Source organism: Ictidomys tridecemlineatus, chromosome 4 (genome assembly GCF_052094955.1).
Source record: "Ictidomys tridecemlineatus isolate mIctTri1 chromosome 4, mIctTri1.hap1, whole genome shotgun sequence".
NCBI classification, from domain to species: domain Eukaryota; kingdom Metazoa; phylum Chordata; class Mammalia; order Rodentia; family Sciuridae; genus Ictidomys; species Ictidomys tridecemlineatus.
The window spans coordinates 165,755,409-165,768,618 of NC_135480.1; positions in this window are offsets into that span (position 1 = coordinate 165,755,409).

The window sequence follows — 13,210 nt, forward strand, 5'->3', positions numbered from 1 at the left end:
AACAAGGATGGCCTTTGCTCCAGTTTCAAATACCTTCTTCCGCATTTCCTTTGAGACTTCATCAGAATGATCTTCAACTATTTGTATTTCTACCAACACCCTGTTTCTCTACAACTCTTCTCTTCCTCTGAGCCTTGGTTGGGGTCATACTTAATTCTTAATTCATGGCAATCTATTTATTTTTTAATTTCACTTTAAAACGGTCAAACTTCTTTCCATTACCCAGTACCAAAGCCTCTTCCACATATTTTAGTATTTGTTATGGTAACAACCCACTCCTCCAGTACTAATTTTCTGTCTTCCACTATTTACACTGCTATAACAATAACTAGAGACTCAGTGATTCATAAATAAGAGAGATTTATTCTATCACAGTTCTAAAGACTAGGAAATCCAGAATCTAATCACCAGTAGTTTCAATTTTCTGGTGACAGCTGTTCTCTCCTACCAAGAAAGGATAGAAAACCAAACTAGCTGGATACTGTTTGAAGCCTCTTCTTTGTAAGGACCCTAGTAGTATTGACAAGAGTGGAGTTCTGGTAGTCTACACACCTTGACTTAGCTCTTGATCCTGTCACTTTGGCAACATCTGAATTTTGGAGGGGAGACATTTAAATTGTAGCAAAAATAATACTTTATACTTTCTAGTGAAATAATATTTTAGTGTTCATGAATCTTTAATTTTCAGGCCTGTATATTTTTCTCAGTAAAGGAAATAAAATTATTGGAACGGTCGAAATAAAGCTCAAAACCTTAAAGAATGATTTGAGGCTGCAGAAGCCCTAGACCTAGGGAGGCTTTAGAGATCCAGGTACCAGCAAGTAAAAGTCAATCCCCTTTCAGTGCTGTCCTCAAGTCAATCAGTTCCAGACATGACCAGGTGCCTTGACTCACAACTCCACCACAATTTTTTGAGGTGTAGAATGAATATTTTTCAAGGAACACTTGAAAATTCTTTAGTATTTTTATAGATGTTAAGAAAAATTATATAAGGCCAAGTACTTTTACAACCATTCCCTTACTCTAAATAGAAATATGTGACTTTAATATTTCAACCACAAATATATGGCCATAGTACAAAATGTTTTTTTTTTGTTTGAGTCCTTCAAAATGCAGATGCCTATACATTTTTTTTAAAGAGAGAGAGAGAGAAAGAGAGAGAGAGAGAGAATTTTTCATATTTATTTTTTAGTTTTTGGCAGACACAACATCTTTGTGTGTATGTGGTGCTGAGGATCGAACCTGGGCCGCACACATGCCAGGCGAGCGCGCTACCGCTTGAGCCACATCCCCATCCCCAGATGCCTATACATATAAAACAACAATGCACCAGTTAAAACAGTAACAATATTTATAATAATAGAAGCAAGATCAGTAGATTAAAGGAAGTGGAATTAGAGGGAAGGGAGAGGGAGGGTTCTGGGAAATGATATTCATCAAATTATTTTAGGTGCAAATCCAGATTTGGCATAATGAATCCCACTATTATTTATGGTTATAATGTGCCAATAAAAGTTTAAGAATGCAAATGTCTATATGTCAAGTTGTTAATGAGGCAAGGCAGCTATGAAGGATAAAGGAGATAAGAAGGGGAGAGGCATAGAGAGCCTTCAGTCTACCTTATAGGTCTTATGTCGACAAAAGGAAGCAAGGATGATTGGACAGAAAGATTCTGACAGCCCATAATTTTAATGTTTTAGCCAGGCTGAATGGTAAAACTTCCAGCTAAAATTGATAAAAATAAACAATAATTACCTCATAGAGAAGCTGGACCAAGTACTGCTACTTTGCTCAGTCATTAGCGCAGGGAAGTCCAAAGAAAGCTGAATTCTGTGTGAATTCAACTGTGGATCTAAAGAGTGATAGTGGGGTCTCTCCTTGACTTTGTTTCCTGTGCCAACAGATCTAAGTAGCACATTTCCATGGTTGCCATACTCATACAATAAAAGTTACGAACGTTCTTCTCTCCAGTTCCTTATTCACTCAATTATTTTCTTTACCATTTTTTCCCAAATGTACATGATAATTCACTATATCTAGTGTTGTGTGACTAGACCTTTGTTACTTCACATTTTTCATATAGAGATCTATGCTCATCTGTGAATAATGTTTCTATATTTTTCCTTGCTGTGGATAGCTTCATTATATGAGATGTATAAATGCACCATTCCTCTTTTGATGAATTTTCAATTGTTTTTTCAGTCTTTTGATATTATGAACAATGCTAAATAAGTCTTATTCTATTCATCTTCTCTTCTATATATGTGGATTTATCTGTAAGGTATCCCCAAGGTGGGGTTTCAGCTATTCATATGTCTCTAAAGTTAAATATTTTATTTAGAGATAACTATAGAATCTCATGTAGTTATAAAAGAATAACAGAGGACATAGTGAAAACTTGTAAAACTGTAGTAAAATATAGCAATGAGGATTGTGTGCATCCACACTTGGTTCTTCTTTATTGTTGAGTATTTTACATTGTATAGATGTGCCACACTTTGTTTAAACCATTCAATGATAGACAGACATCTGTGTTATTTTCAGTTTTTGGTCTTTGCAATAATTTTTTTTTTCAGTAGTGAGATTTAACCCAGTGCCTTGCACATGCTAGGGAAGGGATCTGCCACTAAGCTACATTCTTAGCCCCATTTTACAATAAAAACTTTATGCACATATGTGTATAAATTTTTCTGTGAACATACATTTACATTTCAATGGGATAAATATCCAAGAGTTCAGTCATTGGATTTTATACCATATGTGTGTGTGTGGAGGGGATATCTAGGAAATCACCAAACTCAGTCTCTACATCCTTGTCAGTATTTTCCATTTAAATCAAGGTCGAGTATTTTGCCTTTGGAAGTCTAATTGCTCCAGCACCATGTTGGAAAGTCTTTAACTTAAAAAAATGCAAGGAGATATTTATGTAAGTCTTTTTTTCTGGACTCCATTGTTCTATTCAGCAATGGTCTGTTCTGCCAACTCAAGACTTTTTCACTCCTGTAAGTCTTAATATTAGTATATAAGCCATTTTTATTTAAAATTTTATAAATAGTGCTATGCTGTCCCTCCAAACCATACTTTCATAAAATCCCACCAGAAATATATCAAGTTGATGATTTCTGTACTTGAAAACAGATGTTAAACATTTTATCATCACCTGATATGCATAATGCAATGTATTCATTTTAGTTTTGATTTTCATTTATCTTGCTATAAGGCTTAATAGTTTTTCAGGGTTGTTTATACTTTTGAATTTTTAAAAAAATTTTACTATAACTTGTGTGCTTTTATAATTTTAAGAAGTTCCATTATTGTGTTAGGTATATGTGTATGTGTATAGCAAATTTGAGATTTGTTTTTTGACTTTATTTATAAGACATTTATTCAAAGAAAGACATTTAGATTTTATAAATTAAAGTTGACATACTTTTCTTTTTAAATTTCTGCTCTAATTATAAAGCATTTCCTTAGGAAAATCACCTATACAGTTTCTTCATGTATGTAAAGAATGTAGAGATAATATCTATATCATGTGTAATATAAAGTTAACATGTGTAAAGTTCTTAGAACAGAACTGACATGTAGAAAGAGCTTCTAGTTTTATTAGTTTTAAGTGTAGAATTAAATAAAATCCATTAAGAAACCAAATAATGGCATTCTAGAGAAGTTCCCCAATCAAAGGGTAAAGGTAGAGATCTTCAGGGATATCCAGTTGTATATTGGAAATAGAGGAAAAAAAATAATTTTTCTAGGGGAAAAATTTTCTTCTTGGAAATGAAAATAGCACAGTGTTGTCTACAAAATTCTCTAACTTTCCTGAAAGACCTGTAACTGTATAATCCTCTCCTTTTGAATATGCTGAAAACTGTGACTGCGAAGCATATCACACCTGACTGGTTATGTTGCTTGGAAAGGTGAGGTGCCTTGCAGGTTTAAAGTCAAAGTGATCTGACTTTTTGTTAATCTAAAGAGAGTTTAGCTCTGGTTAGCCTGACAAATCAGGCAAGTCTTTGTTAAATTTGCAGAAATCAGAACTTCCTTCTCCTGCTGCCCTTGAAAAATAAAACCACCAAGAATTCTTCAGTTGAAGAACAATTATTGTTCTAATAGTTTTTTTGATCTTGAAATTGGACCTTGAGTATCAGATGAGACTTCAAGCTGTCATTTTTACAATCATTACAGTCTGAGACCCTGAAGAGTGACCTACCTAAAGAATGCTCATATTCCTGATTCCTGGAAGCTGGGAGATAATAAGTAAAAATTGATTTAAGTCGCAAAGTTTGTGATAATGTATTAAGCAGAATAGAAAATGAATACACATACTGTCAAAACATAAAATGTTTCCAGATGCTAGGAAAAATTCTTTGAGATAAATAAAAGGATCATTTGATGGATAAATGTAAGATCAAGGAAACCTTGTTTCTAAAATGTATATTAAAAATATTCGGTAGATATTTGGTTATGTTTCTTTCCTATTACTGTTGCCCATTTCATTGCTTGTTCTCATGTGATTTATTTAAATTCCCATGATGTATCAAACATTGCAGTTAATTGTAGTGAAAATGTCAAATAGGATGGATTCAGATGCTCATGCAATATATATCCAACAGTCCTGTGTGTGAATACCAACTTGCTACACATTGAGAACTTTACTCATCACAATGACTCTTCTTTACCCTCTGCTATAATGAAAGAGGTTCTGATGAAGATTTTAACAGAGAACAGAAAAAAACTCAATCTAGGAGTTATTAATGAATTAGATGTAAATAGAGACATCTATTTACATCTAATTCTGGTCTAATCAATGATCTATCTATAAGGAGTTAATCAAAATAGTATGAGTTCCCTCCAATATCGGGGGTGGGGGAGAAATTATAGTTCCAGTGATACAAAAATATTACACAGAAATGTATGAATATATAATAAAATGTGAGTATGTGATTTTTGTTAGAGATTATAGACTGCAGCTGAGATTATAAGATATATTTAAGACTATGAAGTTCATTTGTTTAAACTTTATTTCTATAGCCTAAGGCATTCTGAAAAATAATGCTTTCAAGTGTTAAGACTTCAATACTGGATATAGTTTGTTGACACCATTCTCTGATGTCTTCAAATTTATGCTGAATCCTAGTTACAATAAGAATTTGTATTCTATAATACAAACTGACCAAAGAAAGTTGAAAGAATGAAGTAATAAAGAAGGAAAAAGGAAAAGAGAGAAGAGAGAGGGAGACAGGCAGGTAGAAATGAAGGAAGGGTAGGGAAAAAGAAGAAGGGAAAGAAGGAAAAAACCCTTATTCTTTTTAAAGCGCATTTTACTCTTGTACTTTTAAATATTTTTGCATGAAGCCAATACAAACCTATTCTATCAGGGTGAATAATTCCTAAGTCTTTTTGCAAAAAGTATGGGGAATAATGAAAAAAAAAACTAATAGTGTGTGTGTGTGTGTGTGTGTGTGTGTGTGTGTGTGTGTGTGTTTGTTTTCAACTAGCAAAAATGTTCATTTCCAAAGTTCTTTCTTGGGCAGAACATGTGATCATTGAGGTTTCACTAGTGTTCAACCAGGGTTGTATACCATGCTGTGCTTTTCAGGGAAGTTAATGCTAAATGGACTAGGTATGGACTATTTATATTTATATTTATAATTTTTCCTGAAGAACTGCAAGGAAAAAGAGTTTTATTTTTATGATTTCTTTTCTCATTTTTGCCATATTTTATTTATATGAGACAGAGATTATAAAACCAAGAGCATTTCATTATTCTGTAGTGTTTATGATACAATATATGGCTCAATAAATTCAACATATGCGAACCCGATGGGAGAGAGAAAATGTTTTTGTTTATTTAATTTGGAAGGTAGATAAGTGGCCATAACATTCACAGAAAAATCACGAAATATACATTATATCATAACTTCTTGGTTGTTGATTAAATCTCAGTTGTTTACTTGATGAGAATAAGAAAAAGGGATACAGGAATAAGTTAGCAAACCTCCTTTACAAAATCAGAAAATATGGAATGAAGATTCCATTTTTACAAGGGAAGAGGGGTAAACACATGCTATTTCAATACAAAAAGAATTTTTACAAAATCTTGTTAAAATATTATTCTATTAATAAAATTTTGCAGATTTGTATTAGTTAAGTTTTATATTAACTATCTTCTTGGAGTCATAATAATATTGTGTGAATAAAATATATATATATAACTAAATCCTAAGACCCCAAAGAAGATATAGTTGTTAATAAAGGCCAATTGTTTAGTGATATAGTGTAAACATTTTCAAGAACCTTTATTTATTGATTTGAAGATCAACAAAATATAATTATACCACATGTATCCTTGACTTGACTAAAAACCTAAAAAATGACTAATATCCATAGCTGCCCAGAGTAATTAGACATGCCAATGCATAAAGATGAATGGATCTGTCTACATTACCAAATCCTGGGACCATACTGGTGACACAAGGTAGACAGTTTTTTTGTTAGTTCATTATAGATATACACAATATTAATTTTGACATAATTATACAAGAACGGAATAGAATTTCCTCGAATTCAGTCCCACTACTTGCCCATTTTCTCTTCTCCTTCCTCTTGAAACTGAACACTTCTAGACAGATACTGGACTACTAGGCTTGATGCAGACAGTTTCCTGATCATATAAACCAAGTCCATCTGGACAAAAAGTAATAGTTATTGAGAGAGGGAGTATTTAAAGACTGTAGAAACATATGGGGCTAGATATAGACTAGGTTTATTATTTGTTAGTTATGATTGAAAAAGTCTTCAGGACCATCTTGCCTTCTAATTATTATTGTACCTTCATTATTATGTTAAATATCTACTTCTATGCTAAAATGCAAATCTATTTGATGCAGTGGCATTATCTGCTATCCTTAAACAAAACTTAGTATATACTGAAAGTAGTTACTAATTTTTTTCTTCTGGGATATGAGTTATTCTAGACTTGTTTAAAGGGCAAATCTTCAAACATAACAATTAAAGCATGATAACAGGACACAAATGTAACAAGTTCCCAATTCTCAGTTTGAAAATACATGACTTTTTCATGCATTGAAGAACAGTGTGATATAGTGGTTCTGAGGTTAAACTTTCTCTATCTGAATCCCAATTATGCTCTTACACAACTTAGTCTTTCCATGCCTCATTTCCCTCATGGACAACCTGCTGATTAAAAATATAAGTCAAAGAGTTAAGCACATTATCAAATTGTGCACAGTGGGTAATTACTTGTGTTGAGTTGTTCTGTCACAGTCTTATTGTACCACCATGTTTTGGAATATTTCATTAACTATACATAATGAATGAATTGCTATGAGAGTATTACTCATATTGTGTTTCCATACCAAAAGTCAGCTGTCTGTCTGGAAAGCATCAGGATAGTGTTGTGAGACATATCAAAGAATTAAAATTAAATTGTAGCTATGTTCATTACTTGTGAGCTTGTATGCCCACAACCATTGCAAATCAACTTCCAGACTGGTATTATATATTTCTGACCATCCACTGTTGCAGCTGAGCATGCTCTTGTCACAGAGGTCTAAGAGAAGCCTTGTGGTAGTAGTAGAATTTTAAGGACATTTATGTTTGTGTTGTTTAAATAACTATAAACATAGAGCTGGCCAAAATGCATGTATTTTGCTCAGGCAATAGAATCTCAGCTTATAAAATCAGAGAACTTTATGCAATTACAATTTTAATGACATCGGTTGTACAACTGAAGCTTCAGTCGGATTCTTTGTTCTTATTAGTGGCATTCTTTGTACTTTTGTCTCTTTGTTTCTTACACAAGGTGAAACAGAATATGTTGTGCTGTTATCAAAGCTTGTCTTCATAAATGTATATGGGGTTTGGTGAGTCAATTGATGTCGAAGATTCTGTTGTTACTAATATATGTGAAGTAGGTAAAGAAGAAAGTGATCACAGAGCAGTTATTGTGCTTTGAAAAAATGCAAAGAATATGAAAGGAATCAATGTGTTCAATTATGTCACAGGCTACTTTGGGGAAGTCTAGATAACCAAGGCTACTTTGTGTTGGCTACAAAAAGCAATTGGGATATATTGTACATATGTATGTGTAGAAAGTTTTATGATCATACAGTGCATATTGAGCCATTATTCATTTGCTACTTAGACTTTGCCAATCAATTTGAAGTATAGATTCAGTACAGGGCACAATATAATAACTAACATTATAGGTATACTATGAATTATTGTCTCCTTGGAGATTTTATCAAAGATACAGACATCAAACAAATGATATTTTGAAAAACATACAGTGGCTCTCCTGGGATGAGATAGTTATTAACATGTTTTTTGAAAAGGGTAAAAATAATACTTTAATTTATGGTCTAGCAAAAAGAAAGTATGTTGTTCTTTCTGCTAACAGACACGGTAAATGCATTTTGACATTAGGGAGGTCAATATATATATATATGTAAATTGTGGGAAGAACACTTGAATACAAAAAGAAACTTTATGCTATATTTTAAAAAGAGCTACCTGTTTTGATAAAACATTCTAAAATGTGTTTAAAGTTCATTTTCTTGAAAGAATATTTGTGTTAGAAAAGGAAACACTGATCCTTATAATTGATATGATGGTTTTAATTGGATACATTTCATTTTAACATGCTTAGTGATGGTGACTTAATATACTGGCCTATCCTGGAATCAGAATTAAGTTTAAGTAAGTGGAGCTGGAATATGTGGTTTGCTTTGTTGACTCTTTTTTCATAACTAGCCAATAATTACATATACAGGAAAATATATTACTGTAGTTTAGAGTAGGGGTATGCAAATTACTGTCCTTAATGACATCCCCAAATAAAGCATTCTCTACCCCACTGTCCAAAAATTTCAATATTTTTGTCTTCTAAGATGTAAAGCCTGGGTACTTTCTTATATTCCAAAGGTTGGTACTGTTTGCAGCTGAAACCTGGGCTATTCAGAGAGACCTTCGACTCCTGTAAGCCTATGCTATGTCTGCTACCACTTTATCTCACTATTCATGAAATGCAGTAGTTCCTTAAAAAAAAAAAGAGAGAGAGAGAGAGAGAGAGAGTGAGAGAGTGAGAGAATTTTTTTTAATATTTATTTTTTAGTTCTCGGCGGACACAACATCTTTGTTTGTATGTGGTGCTGAGGATCAAACCCTGCCACACGCATGTCAGGCGAGTGCGCTACCGCCTGAGCCACATCACCAGCCCCAGTACTTCCTTTTGTTCAAAGGGTATTGCTGGTTGTAACGGATTTGCTGTAAGAGTGGCAGTAAAGCTGTATCTCCTTGACAGGCAGCCCAAACCCCAAATTTCCAAGAGCTCATCTCACCACGCTGATATAGGATAATGTCCCAGGATTGCTGGTAGAGCTGACCCACTTGTTTTAATTGAAACAAGACTAAAGATTTCCTTCTGAGACTATTGTATGTACTTCAGATCCTAGTAAGCACGCTTGCTCTTCATGTATCAGTTCTTTTGTCAACTGCCCTTTACCACACGGTGTTCTCTATTTGCTACACACCGACATGTTAGATGTAGCCATGGAGATATGTTATCAGGGAGATAGTGTGTTCTTAGGTATGCTAAGACCAAGTGCAATTCAGAGCCTCAAATTTCATGAACACTAAGAAGGTTTTTTTTTTTTTTTTTTTTGTACATGAACATATGTGAGGCAGAAACAACCAACGTTTACTTCATTTTTTATCTCCAAGGTGATTTTTCATGCTTCATTTTTCTTGACCCTGTATTAAGGTCACCTGGTTCAGGTATGATGAATGTTAGTAATTTATAACCTTTGGGATGAGCAATTCATTCATTCATTATCAAAAGATTTTTGGGCTGCAATATCAAGTAAACTCCCTCCTTTTCAGGAAATTTAAGAATTTCCAATTAATACCTTCTCAAGAAATAAAAAAAATACTTCATCTTATTGGAAAAGACACTATTCATCTTTGATGTAGGAAATCATCACTATTACATATGAAAACAAAGACTATCAACTGCTTAAAAAGAAGTAATAAAATACATGTGGCAATTCTCAAAGTAATTCTTCACTCCTGAATAAAAGTTATCAATGCAAGACTTAAAAGTCACTGAACCAGCTAATTTAACAATGTTTAAGACACACTTTTTATGTATTATTGTTGTTCTTATAAGATCTCAAATTAATATATATTATAATTTTACTGTTTTATGTTTATCATTTTCTTAATTAAAATCAGCACCAATGATTTATTCAAGAGATGCAAAGAAAAATTTTGAAACGATTTGCAAGAGTAGATAAGACTCACTGTTCTGGCAATAATGAATTAGGCCATTTGGGTCATATTTATGAAATAAACTAAAAAATTAAAATGACTTTATTCCATGAATGGAATAAACAGAATTTACACACTAAGAAGGTGTTACAAATATATCTGAAAATGTTACCCACCTGTGAGAGGGGGAAAGGAGGGTCTCATACCCATGATTTTATAAATGATGCTGAAAAACATTCAAGCGTCAGTTTTAGAAACACAGTCAATAACTGATATAAAAAATTGTGAAAAGGAGCTAAGTGATTGGCAGAGTTAAAATATATATTTTAAACCTGGGAAGACTGTCATGACCTCTTCTTCATGCACTGTTTGTTAGGACTTACAACTGAAGTACCTGACTTATTTGTCTTAAGTTAATGTTATTTCCGTACAGGCAATAATGACTCTCAGTCATGCATGCTCTCTCAAGATTTTCTTAGTCCTTAGGTTTAATTTTGGTTTTCTCTCTGAAGCAGAATTTTCTTTCCCATATGGTGATAGGCAGTGTTCTTTAGTATTAGGAAGGAGACATGGATCATATATGTAATAAGTACAAAGTGCTCTGACTTGAGTAAATAAATAAATAAATAAAGTCTTCCTGAGAGAATGAAGACCTGCAGAAATAAAAGTGAAACAGTGACTGAAGAATTAGAATGCTGTTCAGAGTCTTCCTATTCATCCTGTTTCCTTCTTGCTCTGGCGTTAAGGCGTTAAGAGGAGACTGAGATTCATGGTGGGGGAACTAAAGATGCAATACTACAGTACACCTAAGAGTCTAACTAACTTGTGATACATTATAATATCTGCCACTACATAAATTGTGCTTATGTGCATGAAAAGTTAATTCTAAGATTAACTGATGCTCCCAGAAGCTCAAAGTTTCCTTTGTATTAGTGTTAATTTTACATGCAGTTTTAAAGCAGCATTTCAGATTATATATAACCCTTACTCTATGAATCAGAATGAAGTATGATCTGTATTTAACATCTTTTTGTATAAGCTGAAATGTCCACTGGATGCTCTTTACTGGAGTAGCCATTATCTTTCAGTGTGACATTTGCTGAGTCTACTGGCCTCACTAAAAACATAAAAATATACCATCAAAAGAAACAGAATGGTTTCCTTTCAGGGACAATTCAAATGCCTTAGTAATTTTAAAAGATCTTTTCTTTGTTACTGTATCCTGTGCCTAAAATAAAATTATAGTTTCAGCTCCCTAAACTCTGATTGACTTATCTTCCATTATATATGGTCTTTCTCCTTAGGAGGACTACCTTGTTTGATCACATTCTCACCAATTACAGCACTCCTTTGTACTAAGGCATTGTTTCCAGAAGGCCCCTGTTAAAATGCAAATATGCCATCTGGCAAGCCTTTACCTCATTAGCTCACACCCTCACAGCAGCACATATTATGTATCATATTAGATATGGAAGAGACACTGAGCTGATGAACTCTGACTAAGAGAAGATGGTTGGAAAAATCCCAACTAGAGGGTGTTTGGGGATATTGCCTAAGGGCAATGGAGCAGAAAGAGGAGAGCGAGATGCATGAGTGGGGTGGGGGAGGCGCAGATAACATTTCTGATTTGGTATCCAAGTCCTGGCTGTGATGGATTCACAGAGGCACACACAGCCAGAGGTGAAAGAAGACCATGTGATCAAACACCTTTACCTTACAGATGAGTAATCCAAGGCTGCAAATAGCTAAATAATTCCTCTAAGTGCCCTCAGCTAGATTCTCATCATTAGTTCTTGAAGCCCAGAGGGCCAGCACTTACCTAGTGCCTTAGCACTTCACCATGTGCAAAGCTGCATAATTATTCATATGTAATTTCATGTGCATACTTAATGGATTTGAATCTCACCAACAAGTTGAAATCCCTAAAAGTTCCTTTTGTGTCTTTCCACAGCAGCAAATAGAGTTTGGGTTGTTCTTGCTCTAGTCCCCAATGTTCAGGGTCAGTCTCCTATCTAAAGTATGGTGACAACACTGACTGGGTGGCTGTGTTTTACAACATTTACCAAAAATTTCCCTGGATTCGTAACTCCAAACCCAAGTCCAGACCTGGAGAAAAAGCCCTGTGTTCTGTTCTGAACTTCCCCTGTTTCTACACTTGTGACTGTATATTGTCAAACTGGTGATATAAGAGGGGAGCTGAGTTGATTTCTGAGGTTATTTTCCAGAGCTCTGTTCTGTAGGAGAGGCTTTATTTCTGCAGGTTCCTAGCAAATCTTTTCTACTAATATTGAACAGAAGCAGTGTGTTCATAACTGAGGAAAGGTTATGGCTGAGATTTAAGGGTAGCTGTGGTTTGGGTAAGGTCTGAGAAGTTCCCCAAGAATTCTTGGGATTAAAGTTTGATCCCCAGAGCGGTGTTGGTGGGACATGAAGCCTAGTGGCCAGTCCTTAGGTCATCTGCTCTGAGATATTTCTCTTTTATGTTCTAGTGGGACCCTGTGTTAAGTCAGCTGATTGTTGCTGTAACCCAAATACCTGAAAACAACATAGAGGAGGAGAGATTTATTTTGGTGACTGATGAAAAGATTTCAGTCCATGATCAGTAGCTTAGTTGCTTTGGAGCTGAGGACAGGCAGAACAGCATCGCAGTGGGGTGTGGCAGAGGAAAGATGCTCACCTCATGGCAGACGGGCACACACAGAGCAAGAGAGAGGAAAGGCCAGGAACAAGATATACCCAATGATTTCTTTCTCAAAGTAGGCCCTGCCTCCTATAGTTTCCACCATCTCTGAATAATACCATCAAATTACAAACCCATCAATGGGCTACTCCACTGAGGATGTCAGAATCCTCCTGATACATTTGCCTCCCAATATCTACATCCCTCAACTTACTGCAGTAGGGACCAAACTTTCAGTAA